General features: G+C 41.7%; 1 protein-coding gene across 2 annotated transcripts in view; it reads right to left on the bottom strand.

Moving 5' to 3' along the window:
• bahd1 (bromo adjacent homology domain containing 1) overlaps positions 1 to 21,275 on the bottom strand; it is a 146,539-nt gene extending 125,264 nt beyond the window's left edge. For both annotated transcript variants that reach the window (XM_060934055.1, XM_060934059.1), the window contains exon 1: positions 20,972 to 21,275. The gene's annotated coding sequence lies outside the window, so the exon portion shown is untranslated. The remainder of the gene's footprint in view (positions 1 to 20,971) is intronic.
• Positions 21,276 to 22,635: the final 1,360 nt, after the last annotated feature.

Raw genomic sequence — 22,635 nt, 5'->3', positions numbered from 1 at the left:
AGGCTCCAGCTTGCCTGCGACCCTGTAGAACAGGATAAAGAGCCTAGAGATAATGAGATGAGATGAGAAGTAATGACGGAAGTCGTTTCTCTTTACTTGGTTAAGCGGTTCTAGACATATGGATTACTACAATTGTGGAATAGGGCTATTTACTGTATTATTATTTACTGTTTGACCTCAAATGCATGAAGAAGGCAAGAAATTGCACTAATTAACTTTTGACGAGGCACAACTGTTAATTGAAAAGCATTCCAGGTGACCATCTCATGAAGCTGGTTAAGATAATGCCAATAGTGTGCAAAGTGTCATCAAGGTAAATGATGGCTATGCTGAAGAATCTAAAATATGAAACATTAGGGGGTTTTTTTTGTTTACAGCATGACTCAATGTGTTATTTCATCATTCTGATGTTTTCAGTATTGTTCTACAATGTAGAAAATAACCAAAATACAGAAACAACCTATGAATGAATGGCACTGAATATATCTAAATAAGAATGATTTACTTGACTATAAATCATAGATTTCATGACGAATGCATGTAACTTTGGCTTACTTTACACTCTTAATGTCAGTATTTACTAGAGCACAAGCTATATACTGGCCACCACTGCATTATTAAAAAGAACCCGGTATTTTTTCCTCTCTCTCTCTCTCTCTCTCTCTCAACCACCAACACAATAAGATTAACTTCAGTAACCAAAAGGAAAACGTTTCCTGGCATTATCCCCCTGGCATATAATGGAGGATAGCTTTCACTCTGTCCGTCAGTAAACATTTTAGTTTCCGGAGCATAACTGAAAAACTATTAGGAATTTTTTTCACGAAACCTGACAGTTATGTTAAGTGACTAGAGGAGTTGTGTCTTTTTAGTCTGGCTAAGGCAACTTCAAAGTTCTGCGAGCATTGGTCTGGCATAGATATTAAGCCCAACCGTTTCCCAAAGTGTGTGGTTGACCCGCCTCCCTGAAATGCCTCAGTTTGCTACTGGTCGAAGCCAGAAAAGGCTGTGATGAAGCTTAAACCAAATCACATCACTCTTTCCTCTGACGTATGTGACGCGACGGAAACTGCTTGAGTAACAGGAAGAAGAAGGAGGAGCTGAAGAGGAAGAGGACGATAATAGCACGATCAAAGGCAAGACGACCACAACGATAGGATTCTCACTGAGCCCCATTGATTTGGCGACCAGCGGGGCTAACTGGTAGATTAAACTCTTACCGAAGCCAGTCGGGAGCAAGGCGAAAACGTCCTTCCTTTCAATAAATACCTCCAGGGCTGCTCTTTGCTCCGTTTTCAATGAGAACTTCCCGTTGAATGCTTTCAATACAGCATCTACCGCTGTGTCAAAGGCTTGCCGCTGCTCCATGTTCGTAATGTTTCTAGTGAATGAAGTGCTTCCGGCATAGATTCTGTAAACAATCTATGGCTTCCGGTCGCAGTTCTACTACGTCACTGCCTTGAACACGCCTCTACCCAGGGCCGTTGGAGATGCTCAAAGTTGATTGGCTCCCGATTTTTCGGGAGCTTGGAAGAGCTGGAGATAGCTTGCCTTGCCAGACTAAGTTCGCAACAGCCTCCCGTGTTGCGTCACACTTAGGATGGGCGGGCCCAGGCTAGTGTCTTTTGACATTTTGGAATTTCTGTGATTTTTATTGTTCCGTATTTCCATGGCAACCAATTCAACTTAAGAAAATTTGGAGTGGGGTGTATATGCCATATCCTGATGACTCTTGTTTTTTAAGCTGCAATTTTCCTAGAAATTCAGTTTTCCTTGTAGGGACCAAACTTCTCCTGACAGTCAAAACTCAGATAATCCTGCCCTTGTGGGGAGGTTTTATTTTTTATTTTTTAAATGCACTGAATGGGTTGTGGAAACCCTTTCATAGCATTAATCACTTCTGTATTGCAGGAATGGCACAAGTTGCAGTCGTACTACAAGCCCAAGTATTCAAGTCTGACTTTCCGTTTAAATATTATTTTTATTCGCTTGTTTATATCATCATTTTAATACACATGATATCCAACACTAGTTGGAATAGGGGACACTCCTGAGCCGACTTGCGTTATGGACAGAGAAGCATCGTCTAAACAGGTGGAGCAGAACTTTTTAAAGGGGATATTATTCATGGGAAATGAGGAGTGATTAGAGTTACCTGTAATTCAGGCCCTTTCAATTAACACTACTCAGCTATTTTGTGGCTCAGCTATCATTTTCAACGGGTGGTCACATTCTCCAAGACCTGGATAACAACAAGGATATTTTCAGGTCATTAATGGATTTCAATATCTGCAAAACTATAAATGAAAAACAAGCACGTCATCAAAAGCAAATAACACAACTGGGGGAACGACATGACTGTTCTCTCATAACAAAAACTTATCATTTATTTTAAAAATAACATTGTAAGAACAAATCTGATCTTAAAAAAAATCATCATACGTAAAAATAAATACTTTTTTTTTTTTAATCCCATCAATTATTCCATGTGATTTGGATGAACTGTACCAACTGATTTATGTAGCAGGTATAATTCTTCTGTTGCCATAACAACAAATTATAGGTGAAGCAAAATCTATTAATAATGCAGATAACTATATATTCATATCTAGGTCAAACCTGCTAACTGATCATATGCACTTAATTTGCTGTTTATTATTAAGGACAGATTAGGCTGTCCAAGACCTAGACGTTTTCACTCAGAGAAATAACGGCTGAATTAACGTTACTTGATGATTATCTACCAATTATTTCCTACCTCATAATGATGAATGGGTCATGAGCAGACAGCGAATTTCCTCGACCCCCTTTAGAAAGCCTGTGCAACCAGCTAGCAGTAAGTCTGGAGAAGAAAATGTGCTGTAATTGTGCTATACCCCGTATCTGTAGACATGCTTTCTGCCCAGGGGTTTCTGCCCACAGGTAGACCTATGTTTGTGCTACCGACTGCACTTGTGTTCAAACAAGATCAACTGAGGGGTGTCGTGGCTCAGGTGGATAAGGCGCCATACCATAAATCCGGGGACCCGGGTTCGATTCCGACCCGAGGTCATTTCCCGATCCCTCCCAGTCTCTCCCAGGGCTGCATTAAACCCTTGCCGAGGCCCTGGGCAGACACACCCCCGAGGCCCCACCCCCGCCTGTTGCCAACTGCGCTCAGCAAATTCACCCCTCAGACGTGCCTGTCTAACTAGACACAGAAACTTAAATAATGACAGTGGCACAATTAGAAATACTATTGAACGATAAAACTTTATATCCATCAACACCTATTTAATCGAGAAAAAGCAATGGTGAAATAGGCAATTGCATGGTGAAAAAAATCCATCAGACATCACGGTTAACAAGTCTAAAGTTTAGCCTCAAGAAGCCTTTGAATGAGTGAGTCAATGAACAACATGTCAAGAACATAACCTAGGCCTACAACAGTTTCTTTAGTATTCAGAACAAGAACATTCATTTGGTATATAACCGTTCGTTTTCATTTTGGAATCCAGGCGATTTTTAACTTGTGAAAACAAAGAGCGATAACAAAGAAAGAAAAATATCTTGCTTCTCAGAAATAAATCTCAAAATGTTAGGCTATGTGAAACATTTCATCCTTTCACACATGTAATGTCCCAAACAGCAGTGGCACACAGCTTTGCGCATTCAGTTTGACAGCCATGAGTCAACTTACAAGGGCACTTTCCTACTTTTCTAGAAAGCGAAGTCATTAATTAAATCATTGAACTCAAGCTGGCATAGCGTGTGAAGACATGGTGGACAGTGATCATATTGACAATGACAGGTAATTTATGCGACGGGACAAGGTGGGCTTCCTTACGGGTGGCGAAATGCATCAAAAATGTTATCAATATGATCAAAACTTCTGAAAATATCGTTTCATATTTTCCGATCTCGCTACCTCCGAGGCCCCCTAGTGGCCGAGGCCCTGGGCAGCTGCCCATGAAGCCCATTAGGATAACGCGTCCTTGCTCTCTCCCGTTCATTTCCTGTCTCTACACTGTCCTATCCAATAAAGGTGGAAAAAGCCCAAAAAAAATCTTTAAAAAAAAAAAAAAACAAGATCAACTGAGAGCTACTGCTCACTTCCGTATCCCCCTGCTCTCACTTATATCAGAAGGCAAGCAATCGAAGGAATAGGACACCTATTATGAATGTTGACTTCAACAACTAATTAACCCTGAAACAAGTAAGTAAAGAGCAGTGTCTCTCCTCAGCGATTTCAAATAGCATCCTGGTAAACGGTCATTTTGAAACAGCATTTTGCTTCTTGAAATAGCGTCAAAATCTACGCTATAGGTTTCATAAATACATTCAGTCTGTAAACAGGAAGTCGATGTGCGACAGACCTGAAAACAGTATACACGGTATAGAACCCCAAGCTGAAGCTCAGTACCAAATATCAAGTGGCTGTGATTTGTAGTTGCTGAGAAAAGTGTTACAAAAATATTGTAAATCTACGCTATATCTTCCGTAAATACATTCAGTCGGCAAACAGGTAGTTGATGCGCGACAGACCTGAAAATGGTATACATGGTATAGAATCCCTTTGTGGTTGCTGAGAAAAAGGGTGTTTCGGACGGACAGAGGTAAACCAGTATACCCCCCCCCTCCTTCGGCGCGGGGGTATAATTTCAGACTCACTGATGGTCGGAACTAAGAAACTGGTTCAAGATCATTCAATTCCATGAAAATGTCGGTTTTAGAAATTACTTCATCACTCAACTACAGTCAACTGTACCCTGGTTTTTATTGATAATAATTCATACTGAAATGCCCTCAGCATTTATGTAAGAAAAAAAAATGGAATGAAATTCATGTACGATTAAGTAATAAGGCCCATGGTGTGTTAAATGAGAGGGAATACTCCACTCCGTGTTGTTTCTGATGCACAGTTTACAACCTATATTTATTTATTTATTTTTAAATGCCAGCACAGTACATTTCCAGATTCACGTCGGAACTGTTATCTGAAAACGCTTTTATCTTATCACACATGTATGACAAACTGACTATGCGTCTGTTAGGATCATATAAATTGACCTACTTTTCCCAACAACTTGATGAATCAGGAATCACCCTGGGGATCTTGCTCAACTCCCAGGGAAGAAAGGACATTTACATTTATTGACATGGTAAGTGTTTTTATCAACCCACACATTGAGCTGAGCAGGAAAGAGAATGTCACTTAAACTTAACTGCTACGATACAAAAATCACTGAAAGTAAGCTTAATTTAGAAGTGTGCACAGGAGAGTATTTTTTTATTTTTAATCCTGGTAACTCTTGAAAAAAATTATTTCCAACCCATCGACTCCTGCACTTATTTTCATTTGTACCTACAGTGGTGCTTGAAAGTTTGTGAACCCTTTAGAATTTTGTATATTTCTGCATAAATATGACCTAAAACATCATCAGATTTCCACACAAGTCCTAAAAGTAGATAAAGAGAACCCAGTTAAACAAATGAGACAAAAATATTATACTTGGTCATTTATTTATTGAGGAAAATGATCCAATATTACATATCTGTGAGTGGCAAAAGTATGTGAACCTCTAGGATTAGCAGTTAATTTGAAGGTGAAATTAGAGTCAGGTGTTTTCAATCAATGGGATGACAATCAGGTGTGAGTGGGCACCCTGTTTTATTTAAAGACTATCAAAGTCTGATCGTCACAACACATGTTTATGGAAGTGTATCATGGCACGAACAAAGGAGATTTCTGAGGACCTCAGAAAAAGCGTTGTTGATGCTCATCAGGCTGGAAAAGGTTACAAAACCATCTCTAAAGAGTTTGGACTCCACTAATCCACAGTCAGACAGATTGTGTACAAATGGAGGAATTCAAGACCATTGTTACCCTCCCCAGGAGTGGTCGACCAACAAAGATCACTCCAAGAGCAAGCTGTGTAATAGTCAGCGAGGTCACAAAGGACCCCAGGGTAACTTCTAAGCAACTGAAGGCCTCTCTCACATTGGCTAATGTTAACATTCGTGAGTCCACCATCAGGAGAACACTGAACAACAATGGTGTGCATGGCAGGGTTGCAAGGAGAAAGCCACTGCTCTCCAAAAAGAACATTGCTGCTCATCTGCAGTTTGCTAAAGATCATGTGGACAAGCCAGAAGGCTATTGGAAAAATGTTTTGTGGATGGATGGGACCAAAATAGAACTTTTTGGTTTAAATGAGAAGTGTTATGTTTGGAGAAAGGAAAACACTGCATTGCATCACAAGAACCTTATCCCATCTGTGAAACATGGTGGTGGTAGTATCATGGTTTGGGCCTGTTGCTGCTGCATCTAGGCCAGAACGGCTTGCCATCATTGATGGAACAATGAGTTCTGAATTATACCAGCGAATTCTAAAGGAAAATATCAGGACATCTGTCCATGAACTGAATCTCAAGAGAAGGTGGGTCATGCAACAAGACAACAACCCTAAGCACACAAGTCATTCTACCAAAGAATGGTTAAAGAAGAATAAAGTTAATGTTTTGGAATGGCCAAGTCAAAGCCCTGACCTTAATCCAATCGAAATGTTGTGGAAGGACCTGAAGTGAGCAGTTCATGTGAGGAAACCCACCAACATCCCAGAGTTGAAGCTGTTCTGCACGGAGGAATGGGCTAAAATTCCTCCAAGCCGGTGTACAGGACTGATCAACAGTTACCGGAAACGTTTAGTTGCAGTTATTGCTGCACAAGGGGGTCACACCAGATACTGAAGGCAAAGGTTCACATACTTTTGCAACTCACAGATATGTAATATTGGATCATTTTCCTCAATAAATAAATGACCAAGTATAATATTTTGTCTCATTTGTTTAACTGGGTTCTCTTTATCTACTTTTAAGACTTATGTGAAAATCTGATGATGTTTTAGGTCATATTTATGCAGAAATGTAGAGAATTCTAAAGGGTTCACAAACTTTCAAGCACCACTGTATTTACAGTCTATTTAAATGGACTTAGCTGGCTCCGTTTCCCAAAATACCAACAAATTAATAGTTTAAAGCAGTTAATAACAAAGATTGATTGCTGTAAATGTGTCCCATGTTAATGAAATCACTCCTGTGAGCTTCATATCTGACTGCCTGTTCCCTTCCACAAAGAAACGGAGAAACGTCCTGCAACTTTTTTTTAATTTTTATCCTGCGGGATCCCTCAGTCTAACACGTTTGCTTGCGAAAGCTGTATCAGGGCGCTCTGCTGCTCTTAATGAAGTCTGGACTGGCACACAGCACTCCACAGGTGGCCCTATTAAAGCTGTGATCAAAAGCACAGGAACAAATCAACTCTATTCCCCCCTTGTGATTTGGGTAATTTTACATTTGTCTGCTCAGTACATTGATCCAGCCAGGGAAACAGACCGGAGACAGTGTTTTCAGTAGGCAGCCTCAATAATACACATTTAGGTTATTGGACAGTTATTCTATGAAATCGAGTCATACATGAGCTGACAGCTGATGAGGCACGTAGCTCCAAGTTGGCTATAAACCATGTATGGCGAGACTGAGTGGAATAATTATTTTATTCTATCCACAATCACTGGATTTTGAGAAACGGATCATTTTTATTTTTTCTGCAAATTCAATAAATAAAAACTTTCGACAAAACCTCTGACAAAATCATTTCTGCTTAGGCGGACGTCTTAAAAACCTATCGATGGCTGCACAAATTGACTTTAGTGGGGTTTTTTGTCGAAATGCCGTCTTGCTGTTGTGCCAAGGTATAGAATAGCTTTAGACATTTATTTATTTCTTCCTTGGACATTTCAGTTATGTAATTTTCAAACTTCTATGAGCTTTTGAACCAGTCTAAAAAAATAAAAATTAAAATAAAAAAAAACAAGTTTTCATACTTAAAGATGAAGAATGAAAACAAACCGGTGAAACGACAACGACAGGAGCAATTTGTGAAAAATGCTATAATAATTCTTGAAAAATAAATGTTTTACCATCAAATAGTTTTATTCCATATTTTACTTTTTTTTGGTTTTTGGTTTTTTTTGGGAGGGGGGTGTTTTCAAGTTTTTATTTCATCCTCGGTTGGTTCAGCAACACGATCCACCATTTTGTTTTTCTCTACTCATGGTATATGAGCTGATAGCCTAGTAGTAGAGTAGCCAATCAGAGCACACGATTGCTCATATCCAGTGAATGTGGATAGAATAATAAAAATTTGAGTCTTCACCATATATAGACAGAAGCCTGCCCAAGTGTCTTGGGGTAACATGTATAAAATACTTGCATGGCTCATCAGTGATTAACCCTCTGGGGTCTGAGGGTATTTTCTGGCACTCTAATGATTTTGTTGTCAATTTCAACAAATCTAAGCAGTATTTTCAAAGTCATATGACTTTTGTATTCAGCACAAGTTCAGCTACAATAATATCCATGTAGTATGTATGTCATGATTGTACATTAAAAAAATAACAGATAAATGAAGATGTAAAAAGCAGTTTTAGAGCGGTCTTGGAACATGTGGAAAAACATTATCTTACCCATTGTGACGAACCGTTTCGATCACTTGAGGTGATTCTGTTCAGTCTTAGGAATGTATCGAGCACAAAAACTTAAATCTGCTCCATTGAGTTGGACAATTAACTGGCCATCAAAAAATATACGTCCTATTGTTTTGGGATAAAAGGTTTGGCAGTGGGAGGGGTCTTCAATGAGAAGAGTAAAAACTTCCATTCCATTCAATGAGAAGAGTGAAAACCCCTCCCACTGCCAACTCTTAATCCCATCAAGTCAAGTCGCAATGGGTAAGGTCATGTTTTTTCACACATTCCAACAGTTCTAAAACTGCTTTTCACAACAGCTTGATTGATCTGGTATTTGACTATTTCAGTGGGTCCTGAAATTAACTCCTGCACTACTTTACTCAGTTCAGAGCCACAACCAACTCTGTTACACAATTACTCTGCAATTTTGCTCCCACTCCAACTCCAAATTTTACTCTCTAAACTCAAAATAGAGCAAAATTAACCATTTTTGAGGAAAATACTTTTAACTCCGGAAAAATTGCTCAGTCATTTTTTCTGTGTATGCACTACAACGCATGCATATCAACCGATCTGCTCATCAGAAATAGAAGAAATATTTACACTTACTCCAGTTGATCGTCAGCTGGATTGAGAAGTTTAAAAATAAATAAAAATTTAAAAAAGCACCACCCATCATCAGTGTCACAGTTCTCAAAATTGAATTGAATCCCTGTCCTGAATCATCCAAAACGCATACAATCCGCATACCATCTCACAACAAGTTTTACCTCCAAATATCCTAAACTATATCTGACAGATTTTATCCTGTTTACGGTGGGTGTTCCCACAGCAAAAGAGAAACCAATCGAAAGCAAAAGACTGAAAGTGATTATCATGCCGTTACCATGTGAATAGTCTTAAGAATGCATAAGTGGGTGCTCAGCGCTCCGACTCAGGTGTGACTGAGTAAGGTGACAAGTTTTAGATTTCATCTAATTTAGGTAATTTAAAAACTACAATATTATTTGGCAGCAGGCACATAGTATAAAGTTTCTGTCAGTATGTTTATCATACTTGTATGATGAAAAACTCGAAGATATTTAACTAAATACATGACCTACTATTCTAAACCTGCCGAGCTTCGCCGGCAAAACTCTCGACCCCAGAGGATTAAATTGTTGAAATTGAAAGCTACGAATTAACAAAGCGCAAGTTTTCAAAACGTTTACATTTTATTTAAAGACGTTCTGGCAAAAGAATACACAGTAAGTGAGTACACATGCTGCTGTCTGTATAATAACCCATTTATTCCTCCTTGTGGTATCATGAAATTTGACGGACTGCTACGGTATGTCCATCTATGGTAGAAACTTATCTGCTGACTACTATGCAATAGTATGTTACGTTTACATATCCACAGCATTTCTTATTATATTGTTATATACAATATTTCTGCAGTAACGCTTACATTGGACACTTCTCCACGACAACTGTGGACCGGTTAGTGCTGCAGGTCTACCTATTGTCCTGCTTTAGCAATTATTTTATTGCCTTGTGCACACATTTGCACACGTACTTTATTTAGTCCTATATAGGTTTTATTCAGGCCCAGTTCTGTGTACTTTAATGTAGCTCTGGGTTGTTTTACGTAACACCATGGTCCTGGAGGAACGTTGTTTCATTTCACTGTGTACTGTACCAGCTGTATGGTTAAACTGACAAAGCCACTTGACTTGATTTTCCTGCTCATGCCTTACAGCAAAGTTTCCCCAACCTCATTCCTGGAGTACTCCCTGTCCTGCACATTTTAGTATGTTCCCTGCTATCAGCACTCCTTATTCATCTCATCAGCTAATTAACAGCCCTTCCTGGATTGATATATATGTGTGTGTGTGTGTGTGTGTGTGTGTGTGTGTGTGTGTGTGTGTGTGTGTGTGTGTGTTAGAGCAGGAAAAACTAAAATGTGCAGGACAGGGTGTACAGGATCCTCTGCCTTAAATTGGTTATACTGAATCAGATGTTTGTACAGTGCTATTGGAACCAAAGACAGCCAACATTCTGGATGGGGCAGATATCTTTAGTAAAATCCCACAGAATGACTGCTACTACAATGTTTGTCTATGGTACTTTCATTGGCAAAATAGAAACAATACATATTAATGGAAAAAAATCCTTCTTCCCCCCCCTCAAGCTCATGCTGAAGAATGGTTCTGTTTAATTTCTTCACAAGCCTGGATCATGACATGCAGAAGCACAACAGAGTCATTTTTATAACCGCAGATCCATCATTAGAGAATCTTCATCACAGTAGCTGACATGGAGATAGGTTATCGCACAGGTGCTACAAAATTTGGCCAAGACTATTTTTTATGATCCAAAAAAAAAAAAAAGTGACAAGCAATATAAAAGGGCGGCACGGTGGTGTAGTGGTTAGCGCTGTCGCCTCACAGCAAGAAGGTCCGAGTTCGAGCCCCGTGGCCGATGAGGGCCTTTCTGTGTGGAGTTTGCATGTTCTCCTCGTGTCCGTGTGGGTTTCCTCCGGGTGCTCCGGTTTCCCCCACAGCCCAGAGACATGCAGGTTAGGTTAACTGGTGACTCTAAATTGACCGTAGGTGTGAATGTGAGTGTGAATGGTTGTCTGTGTCTATGTGTCAGCCCTGTGATGACCTGGCGACTTGTCCAGGGTGTACCCTGCCTTTCGCCTGTAGTCAGCTGGGATAGGCTCCAGCTTGCCTGCAACCCTGTAGAGCGGCTAGAGATAATGAGATGAGTAATATTTAAAAAAAAAAAAAGACAAGACTCCTGAACTCACAGAGTGTAAAACCAGGTTTATAATATAGGTGGTGTGAAGAAGCTGAATTTCAAAGAAATATCCAAAGTATGCCCTGTTATGTTTTAGAATTTTCCGAGATACTTAATTTTATGGATATATGGACAAGACAGCCAAACGGCAACAGAGGTCAAAACTAATGTCAGGATTACACGGATTCGATCCAATTTTAACACGTTTTTGTCATGGCCGACAAATCTGCAGCGTCGGGCCCAAATATGGATGTCATGAACAACAAACAAGCTTTGTAGCATGACATAATTGAAGAACAGTGATGCAGGGTCTAGGATGTCCTACGACACCCTGACAAAAAGTAATGCAAAAACATATTTTTTATTATATATTATACTATTTTATTTATATATGAGGGTTTTACTGGGAAATATGCCACTCATTTTTCATACGAACTACGTCCGGGACATTGAGTAACATTTCTCAGTATCCACACGTGAGGAAATTGATGAATTGTTTTGGCAAATTTGGGTACTTTTTTGTTTGTGAATGTGTCTATATAATAAAAAGTCACACGTTGGCTTGAGGCTATGAAGTTTATCTTCTCGTGTTGAAAAACTCGTTTTTCATACAAAATACATCGCAGATCTGAGGGATGCATTTAAATAATATTGGCTGGCATTGAGTGGTATATCAGATATATTCCATTCAGCTAACATGATCTTGAACTCATCATCGACTCGTTCAGCATCATGCTAGCTGAATGGAATACATCTGATATACCACAAAAAAGCCAGCCAATATTATTATACACACAAACACACACACATTCCTTTCAGGTGTTCAACGTGTCTTTTTCTTTCAAAATTCTCTCAAAATTTTCCATATTTAACGATGGAAACCTGGCATCCATGTTTGTTTACAAATTGTCACAGTCACTCGAGAGCGCAGCGGTTTTACATCTCCGACGCGTGAAGTCATGTTGTCTTGACACCTATGCAATATCGCAAACCATATTCAACACTCATTCTCCACTGGGTAGAGCGATGTAATGCACGTAGGATAAGCGATATGCTAACAATATTGCATGCTATCAACCAAGTGAATGAAACCTGCTAGAAGGAAAAAGAAAACGTTTTTATTCCATCAAAAAAAAAGTGCCCTGTATGTATAACAATTCCTGATATTTCACGCTGAAGACGTCACTCCCAGTGTTTTCCCGCTGACCTGGCATGCGTTGTCAAAACGGCGAACAAACTCAAAAGTAAAAAATTCTTTTGATAAACTTTTTGTGTGTGTGTGTCTGGATGTGTCCATATAATAAACACGTTATTACATGGTGGCGCAAAGATATGAAGTTTATCTTCTCATGTTGAAAAACACACTCACTCGTGAAATATGTTCACCACTTCAAGATAAACTTTATATCTCCGCTTCACTGTGTAACATCCTCTATATATTTTCTCACCTAGTTTGACAACTCCTCTGATAGGCACAATTGACAATTTCTTCACCCTCCTCCTCAACAACACGCAAGGGCATGAACATCAGCCAGGGTCAAACTTGTGGTGTTTCCAATGTCCAGTCTCCCCACCAAGACAAGAATTTATGGCACGGTGATTCCTTAATCTGACACGGTAACCATCGTGAAAGACAAAAATATTGTGGAGTCTAAGCTCAGCATGAGGAGATGATGCATGGAGGAAGAAAAATAGGGACATTCTGAATGTGGATGGAGACTGGAAGAAGAGGATTTGTAACATTGGTAAATGTGTGGAATTAGCCTACTTTAACTTGGAATGCAAGACCAATGCTGTCCAGATAATAATAATTGAAGCCGAGGTAGCAGTTTTCTACGATGGCTGGAAAGTGCAAAACAAAATTACAAAATGTGAAACACTTTTACAATTTATAAAACAAAATTATACCCTGTCCACACTAGGGATTTTGTACCGATATGATACTACTTTCGTACCGCAACACCTGTCCACACTAGCAACTATACCGGTACTGTAGCGGTATAACTATCAGTACGAAACCCACAAATGTATGGGTTTCGTACCGGTACAGTATCGGTACTGTAGCGCTTCGCTGTAGTGTGGACAGATGAAGCGGCTCTGTATCGATACAAATATAATGCGCATGCGCAATGAACCATTCCTACTTCTTCTGGCAATACGCACGTGCTTTCCAGCTGTAAATAAAACGTCAAAATGGCTCAAAATGACTGTGGAGCTACATGGAGCAAAGAAAGGGGGGAAAAAAGGAGGGAGGAAGAAAGGAGGAAGAGGGGGAAAAGGGAGAGAAAGGGAGGGGAAGAGAAGGAAAGAGGGAGAAAGTGAGGGGAAGAGAAGGAAAGAGGGAGAAAGTGAAGGGGGAGAAAGGGAGATTCGTTTTCTTTGTTTCTTTCACAACTGCCTCGCGCGTTTTTATACGATTCGACTGAATAAATGACCACCAGAAATACAGACTGTACATTGACAACAAAAAGCACACACACGTTGTTTCATCCGCCATATTCTCGGAAGGAAGTTACTCGGTAACCACGGAAACATTTCGCGCACGCGCATTTCAACTACCGTGAAAGAAAACCGCAAACATTTCTCGCTAGTGTGGACAGATGCACTAAACCGTACCAGTATACTTTGTATCGATACAGTTATACCACTATCGTACCGGTATATATGTGAACATAGCATTACATTAGCAAAACCCTTTGACCAAGGACAAAACAAATTTACATCTTAGAAAACAAATTGACAAGACACAATATACTTTTACGACTGCTGAGACAACTTTACAACTGACGGAACACTTTTACTAGTCCCGAAACAAAAATCTTCACGGAAGGGGAATGTACTAAATGCCGCAAGCGACCCGGAAATATGGTGGCCAGGAAGTGATTGAGTCAGCGGCCAATTTGTGTTCCGTGTCCAAAATCGCTCACTACTCCTCTATATAGTCAAGTCAAGTCTGTTTGTATAGCGCTTTTAACAATAAACATTGTCGCAAAGCAGCTTTACAGAATTTGAACAACTCAAAACATGAGCTAATCCGATCCCTAATCTATCCCCAATGAGCACGCCTGTGGCGACGGTGGCAAGGAAAAACTCCCTCAGACGACATGAGGAAGAAACCCCGAGAGGAACCAGACTCAAAAGGGAACCCATCCTCATTTGGGCAACAACAGACAGCATGACTATAACATTAACAGTTTTAAGATGAAGTCAGTTTCGTTGATGTTATAACTCTTCATTGATGGAAACTTGAGTGCAAAACTGTTCATGACAACTGCAGTCCTAAAGTTAGCAAGTCAACTGTAGTCCTCAGCCATAAAAGCATTACTGTAAGCCCATGTTTACATTAGACCGTATCAGCGGATCATCAGATTAACGTTTTTAAAACGATTAGTGTGCACACAGCAACACCAATACACGGATACGCTCGGCTCCACAGGCATCCTGCGCTCCAAATCACTCCGCCCTGAACAGCGAGTGCCCTCTGGAGGGTGCGCACTCCGGCCCTGCGCAGCTCACAGAGTGCGCGAGTGAAGTGCACGAGCCACGATTCGGGACTGAGACGCTGTGTGTGTGATCCCAGCGCATATCACTTACCACTTGCAAGTGGAAGGATGGCAAGCCTAAAGACAATCATAACTACACAATGGGCAGTATTTGCATCAGTATTTGCAGTATTTTCATACTTTTATACTCTTTAATGAAAGGTGATACAAGGCGGAAGTCCGCGCTGTTTTTCAGCAGTCGCGTCACATGACCAACGCCAGCGAATCAGGAAGGTGGATGTCACAGTGACGTTGTCCAATGACGATGCCAGCTAGAGCTCAGCACAGCGTATCCACGTATCTCAATGTTTACACAGCACCGGACCAGACACGATCTGGATTGAATACGTGGACCCTGGCGGATTCCCGTTCCCCGGCGTTTCCAGGCGGTTTAATGTAAACGGACAGTGCATCCGCGAAGAAAACGAGACAGATACGGTCTAATGTAAACTTGGCCTAAGTGTCCAGAGTGTCTTCCAAGTGCGACTTTCAACTGTCCACATGGGGCCGTCCTCCACAGGAGCGATGTGATGAGACTCCATATAGAATTCCCTATATAGTGAGTGAGTGATTTCGGACACAGTTGTTGTCTTGTTCCCTGTACACTTGGCCCTTCTGTCTGGTCCGTATCCTTTAAAAATTCTAGAGACCGTCCACACGAACTGCATTAAGCGGTTCATACATTTTCCACAAAAGGGGCAAAACATAATCCGGTCACAGTCGACGTTCCGTCACCATGAACTCTATAGAAGACAACATGAATTCACCACTCACTCTATCACTTCCAGGTCGCTTGCGGCATTCTCCTTCCGTGAAGTTTTCCGTTTGTAAATTTGTTTCGGGACTGGTAAAACTGTTCCGCTACTTGTAAAGTCAAGTCAAGTCTGTTTGTATAGACCCCTTTGCAGTAAACGTCATTCACACGCAAGTGGAAATTGCACGCACAGCCTGGACCCAAAAAAGACTCAGAAATGCCTAGTTGTTGTGTTTTCGGGTGTCAGAATCGTAGCAGTGATGGGGTTAAAATGTTCAGAATTCCAGCAGGATCTCACCCATTCCAAAAAAATAAAATAAAATAAAATAAAAAATAATAATAATAATAATAATAATAATAATTCGCTGACGTCTATGACTACAAGCCATCAAACGTGTAGACTGGGATGAAAGCACTATCAAAAATGCGTGGGTTTGCAGCGCCCACTTCATCACAGGTAAGATCAGGCTATTTATTAAATCTTTTTTATTCTTTCTAGTGTTCGTTTATTGATGTAGCAAAATACTTTGGTAACATTTGTCTGATTAGCTGGGTCATAGTTACACAATGTAATGAATATTGTTAGCATGTTAACTTGGGTCTCGCTTGACTCAAGCAGTCCAGATTTTGTGCCATCATTATTTGTGTATGCCGAAAATCACAATTTTAAAGCAAGGATGGAAAGGTAAAATTGTGTGCCCTCACTCTAAATGCCAACTTACGTTGACTGCTCTAACCTAGCTCCCGCCCCGTTCAGTTTCATTTCTGCTCTCTGCCTCTCGCTTTTTACGCAGCTCTGATTTCTCTTAGCTGCACTCTTTACACTATCATTCCTTTCATGCCATTACCTCCTGCAAATTGCTGTTTAGTGTTGGTATTTGCTGTTATAGCTAAAGCCACATTGCCATCACATCACTGGCATAATTTGATTAAAACAAAATGAATATGAATGTCCCATTGTTAATCAAGTTGTACATGCCCGCACATAATCATATGCGTCTAAAGACTTGTAGGCACGAAGTTTTTCGTGGGTGTACACTGAAGTCTTGTCAATAAGGTACGAGTATATATCTGGCCATTGTATACCAGGGAACTTACTAACATCGTCCGTCCACTCTTTAATTAAATGCGGATCCGGTAGGCGATGTCCACTTGTTAGAGTTAACTTATTTATGTAGCATTCTCAATCTTGTAACGACAATTGTTTGGCATAACCTGACAGCTCATAATGCCAGTCTATGGGCAGCGCCATTGTTTCTGGGTCCAGGCTGCTCGCGCATCCTGGCAACGGTCGGTTTGTTTACAAACATGCGAAGGGGTCTATAGTGCTTTTAGCAATAAACATTGTCGCAAAGCAGCTTTACAGAATTTGAATGACTTAATTTTGAATGAGCCAGTTTTATCCCTAATCTATCCCCGATGAGCACGCCTGTGGCGACGGTGGCAAGGAAAAACTCCCTCAGACGACATGAGGAAGAAACCTCGAGAGGAACCAGACTCAAAAGGGAACCCATCCTCATTTGGGCAACAAAATGATTATAACATTTATAATACATAGGGCCAAATTACTCAATTCTGATTGGTCAATCAAGGAGGGCTTTTTTCCTTAACACGGGGCCGTATTTCTGAAATGCTATTGGCTAGTTCACTGCTTGGTTACAGTTATAAAAATTAGCAAATTTTGTCAACAAAATGGCTGACTCTGCTGACTCAGCAATGCCGCGTTTCGCTATATTTGATGAAGAAATGATAAATCAATCAATTGAAAACTGCAAGTGAAAATGAAAATACAAAAAAAAATAAATAAGTACGAATTTTTGGCTTTCCGTGTTTAAGAAATGGGCCGCAGAAAGACAAATAAACGACTCTCTAGTGGCATATGAATGCTGTGAGTTAGACAAGGTGCTATCGCAGTTTTATGCAGAAGTGAGGAAAGAAAATGGGGAAAACTACAAACCAGACTCTCTTAAAGTAATGCAGGCTTTTGTAAAGAAGTTCCTATAAAATTTTGTAAGCCACTTTCAAAATCCTTGTGTCGTGTCGCCGTGTCATGATGAAAGACGCTTTAGAAACTGATTCAAACGTGCAAGATAGTCTATCACCGTGTGGTACGGCGCCTGCACCGTGTCCTGCTGCAAGACTCTGCAGTGCATCATGAGAGCAGCTGAGAGGATCATTGGTGTCTCTCTCCCTTCTCTAATGGATATTTATAACTCCCGCCTCACCCGCAAAGCCATCAGGATCGCAGGTGACCCCACCCACCCATCTCACAGCCTCTTCAGCCTGCTGCCGTCGGGGAGGAGACTGCGGAGTCTCCGGGCCAAAACCAGCAGGCTCAAGAACAGTTTCTTTCACCAGGCGGTCAGGAGGCTCAACTCCCTCCCTGTTCTGCCCCTCCTCCCCCTCTGCCCCCGCCACAGATTCTGCTCGCACACCCCCCTGCCCCCCCTTCAGCATCTGACATGTCATCCTCACAGTTCCCCCCCCCCCAAACACACACCTCAACGTTCATTAACACACTGAACTCAGGGATCGCACATCTCACTTTACCTCGCTCATTTGTACTATTCCGCACTACCTCACCTTAACAGCTGCTAGTTTGTTTATACTGCTTATTTCATGTTTACCTGCTATACCTCAAGTGCCCTTGACTGTTTGTTTATTTGCACCAATTTACGTGTATATATATATATATATATATATATATATATATATATATATATATATATATATATATATACACACACACACATATATACACAGTATATGAGTGTTTAGTGTATGTCTAGTTCTTATCTAGAGTGTTTATACTGTTTATATTGTTTGAGTGTTTAGTCTTTGTCTAGTTCTTATCTAGTGTTTATACTGTTTACATTGTTTGTTTTGTCAATTATTCTATTTTTATTTATTGCATTGCCTGTTTGCACCGTGGGTCAGAGAGGACTGAAATTTCATCTGTGCTGTATGTCGAGCATGTATAGCACATTTGACAATAAAGTTGACTTGACTTGCGCCCTGATTGGTTCAGAAAACATGAATGACAAATGTTGTGAACTTGAATGGCTTCCGAAGTATGAATTTGGCCCTATATATTATAAACAAGTAATCGTATGGTTCCTCATAAAATTAAGGATCAATTTCACTCGTGATTTCAAAAAGTTTTGAAATTGCCGAGTCGCGAAACTTCGAAATCACTCGTGAAATTAATCCTTAATTTTACTCTGCCCCATACGATTACCTATACTAACAGTTTTAACATGAAGTCAGTTTCATTGATGTTCTAACTCTTCACTGATGGAAACTTGAGTGCAAAACTGTTCATGACAACTGCAGTCCTAAAGTTAGCAAGTCAACCATAGTCATCAGGCACAAAAGCATTACTGTAAGTGTTGGCACGGTGGTGTAGTGGTTAGCACTGTTGCCTCACAGCAAGAAGGTTCTGGGTTTGAGCCCAGCGGCTGGCGAGGGCCTTTCTGTGTGGCGTTTGCATGTTCTCCCCGTGTCTGTGTGGGTTTCCTCCGGGTGCTCCCACAGTCCAAAGACATGCAGTTAGGTTAACGCGGGGTGGCCTTGGGCTGAAGTGCCCTTGAGCAAGGTACCTAACCCCTGACTGCTCCCCGGGCGCTCTAGTGTGGCTGCCCACTGCTCTGAGCGTGTGTGTGCGTTCACTGCTTCAGATGGGTTAAATACAGAGGATGAATTTCACTGTGCTTGAAGTGTGCATGTGACAAATAAAGGTCTCTTCTTCTTCTGTAAGTGTTTTGCATCTTGTCAATTTGTTTTCTAAGATGTAAATTTGTCTTCTCATTCATTATCTCTAGCCGCTTTATCCTGTTCTACAGGGTCGCAGGCAAGCTGGAGCCTATCCCAGCTGACTACGGGCGAAAGGCGGGGTACATCCTGGACAAGTCGCCAGGTCATCACAGGGCTGACACATAGGCCAAGTTTACATTAGACCGTATCTGTCTCGTTTTCTTCGCGGATGCACTGTCCGTTTACATTAAAACGCCTGGAAACGCTGGGAAACGGGAATCCGCCAGCGTCCACGTATTCAATCCAGATCGTGTCTGGTCCGGTGCTGTGTAAACATTGAGAATACGCGGATACGCTGTGCTGAGCTCTAGCTGGCGTCGTCATTGGACAACGTCACTGTGACATCCACCTTCCTGATTCGCTGGCGTTGGTCATGTGACGCGACTGCTGAAAAACGGCGCGGACTTCCGCCTTGTATCACCTTTCATTAAAGAGTATAAAAGTATGAAAATACTGCAAATACTGATGCAAATACTGCCCATCGTGTAGTTATGACTGTCTTTAGGCTTGCCATCCTTCCACTTGCAAGTGGTAAGTGACGCGCATGCCTGATATGCACTGGGATCACACACACAGCGGCTCAGTCCCGAATCACTGCTCGTGCGCTTCACTCGCGCGCTCTGCGAGCTGCGCAGGGCCGGAGTGCGCACCCTCCAGAGGGCACTCGCTGTTCAGGGCGGAGTGATTTGGAGCGCAGGATGCCTGCGGAGCCGAGCGTATCCGTGTATTGGCGTTGCTGTCGTGCACGCGAATCGTTTTAAAAACGTTAATCTGATGATCCGCTGATCCGGTCTAATGTAAACCCCACCATAGACACAGACAACCATTCACACTCACCTTCACACCTACGGTCAATTTAGAGTCACCAGTTAACCTAACCTGCATGTCTTTGGACTGTGGGGGAAACCGGAGCACCCGGAGGAAACCCACACGGACACGGGGAGAACATGCAAACTCCACACAGAAAGGCCCTCGCCGGCCACGGGGCTCGAACCCAGGACCTTCTTGCTGTGAGGCAACAGCGCTGACCACTACACCACTGTACCACCTCTAAATTTGTCTTCATCTCATCTTTTGTCATTTTTGTTTTGCACTTCCAGGCCACCGTAGTTTTCAGTTCAGCTTGTGTTACAGTTACTAAACTTGACACTGATATGGAAGATGAACTTTAGCTGGAGTTGGTTGCGACATGGAAACATCATCATCAACAACAGAGCAGCGTCGAGTGTTTCCTTCAGACACACAGGCGCTTCTTTATTTTATTTTATTTTTATTAACTGTTTTCAAACAGCTTTGGCTGACCGTTTTCAGGGGAAATTTCCCATTAATACACCACCGCACTCAAACTCAGAGTCAAAGCGGTAACTGGAAACTCGGCGTGTTTTTCCTTGAAGAACAAGAACCAATAAAACCCAAACATCCCTCTAACTTCAGCACGCTGTGGTGCACAATTACAGCCGCCACTGTCCCCTGGCTCAGCCGCACAAATGCCAAACCCCCCCGCAGCTCTCCCAGCCCGGGCTCCTCTGACACAGTGAAAGTTGCAGGAATGCTCAGACACTCCTTACCTGAGCCTGAGTGGAGAAGGTTGTGTGTTTAATCCCTCCGCGAGCGCTTGATTCACTCTTTGGTTGTGACCCACTACGCTTTCACACTGTGCTGTCGCCGTCGAGATGGATTTCCCCCGTGCATTGCACTGCCACCCGGATATACAACCAAACCACTTCGACTTCAGAGATCAGACCAACACCTGACGAACACTTCTTGGCTGTGTTTTATTTATTTACTTAATTTATTTAATCATTTATGCTTTACGTAACCGCACCATCGGTTCCCTCAGTGTTGACGCATCACATGTTAGGACAATATGGAGTTTCTTAAAGGGCCATGGCAGCTAAAACAGCCATGTGCATCTTTTTTTCCTTCTTAAGTGCCTGTCAGGAAAGTCTCCCTACAATACTCAAGTCAAGTGTATTTCTATAGCTCTTTTAACAATAAACATTGTTGCAAAGCAACTTCACAGAACTTTTTTCTTCTTTTTCTTCTTCTTCTTTTGGCTGCTCCTGATTAAAAAAGAAAGAAAGCACAACTTTATTCATCACCAGTGGCGGCTCCAGAGATTTTTCCTTAGGGTGGCAAAGGAGGGGCATAGGTTCTAGGTAGGGCTGCGTACCGGTACTCATCTCATCTCATTATCTCTAGCCGCTTTATCCTGTTCTACAGGGTCGCAGGCAAGCTGGAGCCTATCCTAGCTGACTACGGGCGAAAGGCGGGGTACACCCTGGACGAGTCGCCAGGTCATCACAGGGCTGACACATAGACACAGACAACCATTCACACTCACATTCACACCTACGGTCAATTTAGAGTCACCAGTTAACCTAACCTGCATGCCTTTGGACTGTGGGGGAAACCGGAGCACCCGGAGGAAACCCACAATGAACAAGCTTGTGGCAACTGTGGCAAGGAAAAACTCCCTCAGACGACATGAGGAAGAAACTTCGAGAACCCATTCTCATTTGGACAACAGCATGACTATAGCATGAACAGTTTTAACAGTTTCGTTGATGTTGTAACTCTTCATTGATGGAAACTTGAGTGCAAAACTGTTCATGACAACTGCAGTCCTAAAGTTAGCAAGTCAACTGTAGTCGTCAGCCATAAAAGCATTACTGTAAGAGTCCAGAGCATCCTCCAAGTGTGACTTTCAACTGTCCATATGGGGCCGTTTTACACAGGAGCGATGCGATGAGACTCCAGCCAGACATAGGGCATCAGGATGGATCAGGCAGGTCTGAGGAGCGGAAGAGGTCAGCATCTCGATCTCAGGATTGACATGTAACTCAGAGATGGGGGGGAGAGAAAACCACAGGTTGTTAGGTATGTCCAGTGTCACCTGAATAAGTAGGAACAGTATACATATTGCACTGAGTACAAGCAGGGACTCTGGCAAAACTAACTATGACAGCATAACTAAAAGGGGAGAGCCAGAAGGTAACACAGGCATGAAGGAGCCCCGGGACATAAAGCAGCCAGCCACTACACCGTCAACAAACTCGAGTGAGCAAGCGAGTGGGGGACTGACAGCATCCATACATCCCAGTTTACCAAAACACAATAGCTGAAGTTTACTGTATCTTACAACCAGAGGTGGACAAAGTACCCAACTTCATTACTTAAGTCAAAGTACAGATCCCACTGGTCAAATGTTACTCCGATACAAGTGAAAGTT

Source organism: Neoarius graeffei, chromosome 11, assembly GCF_027579695.1.
Source record: "Neoarius graeffei isolate fNeoGra1 chromosome 11, fNeoGra1.pri, whole genome shotgun sequence".
NCBI lineage: Eukaryota > Metazoa > Chordata > Actinopteri > Siluriformes > Ariidae > Neoarius > Neoarius graeffei.
The sequence above is the reverse complement of the archived record's forward strand: the minus strand, read 5'-3'. Positions and strand labels throughout refer to the sequence as shown.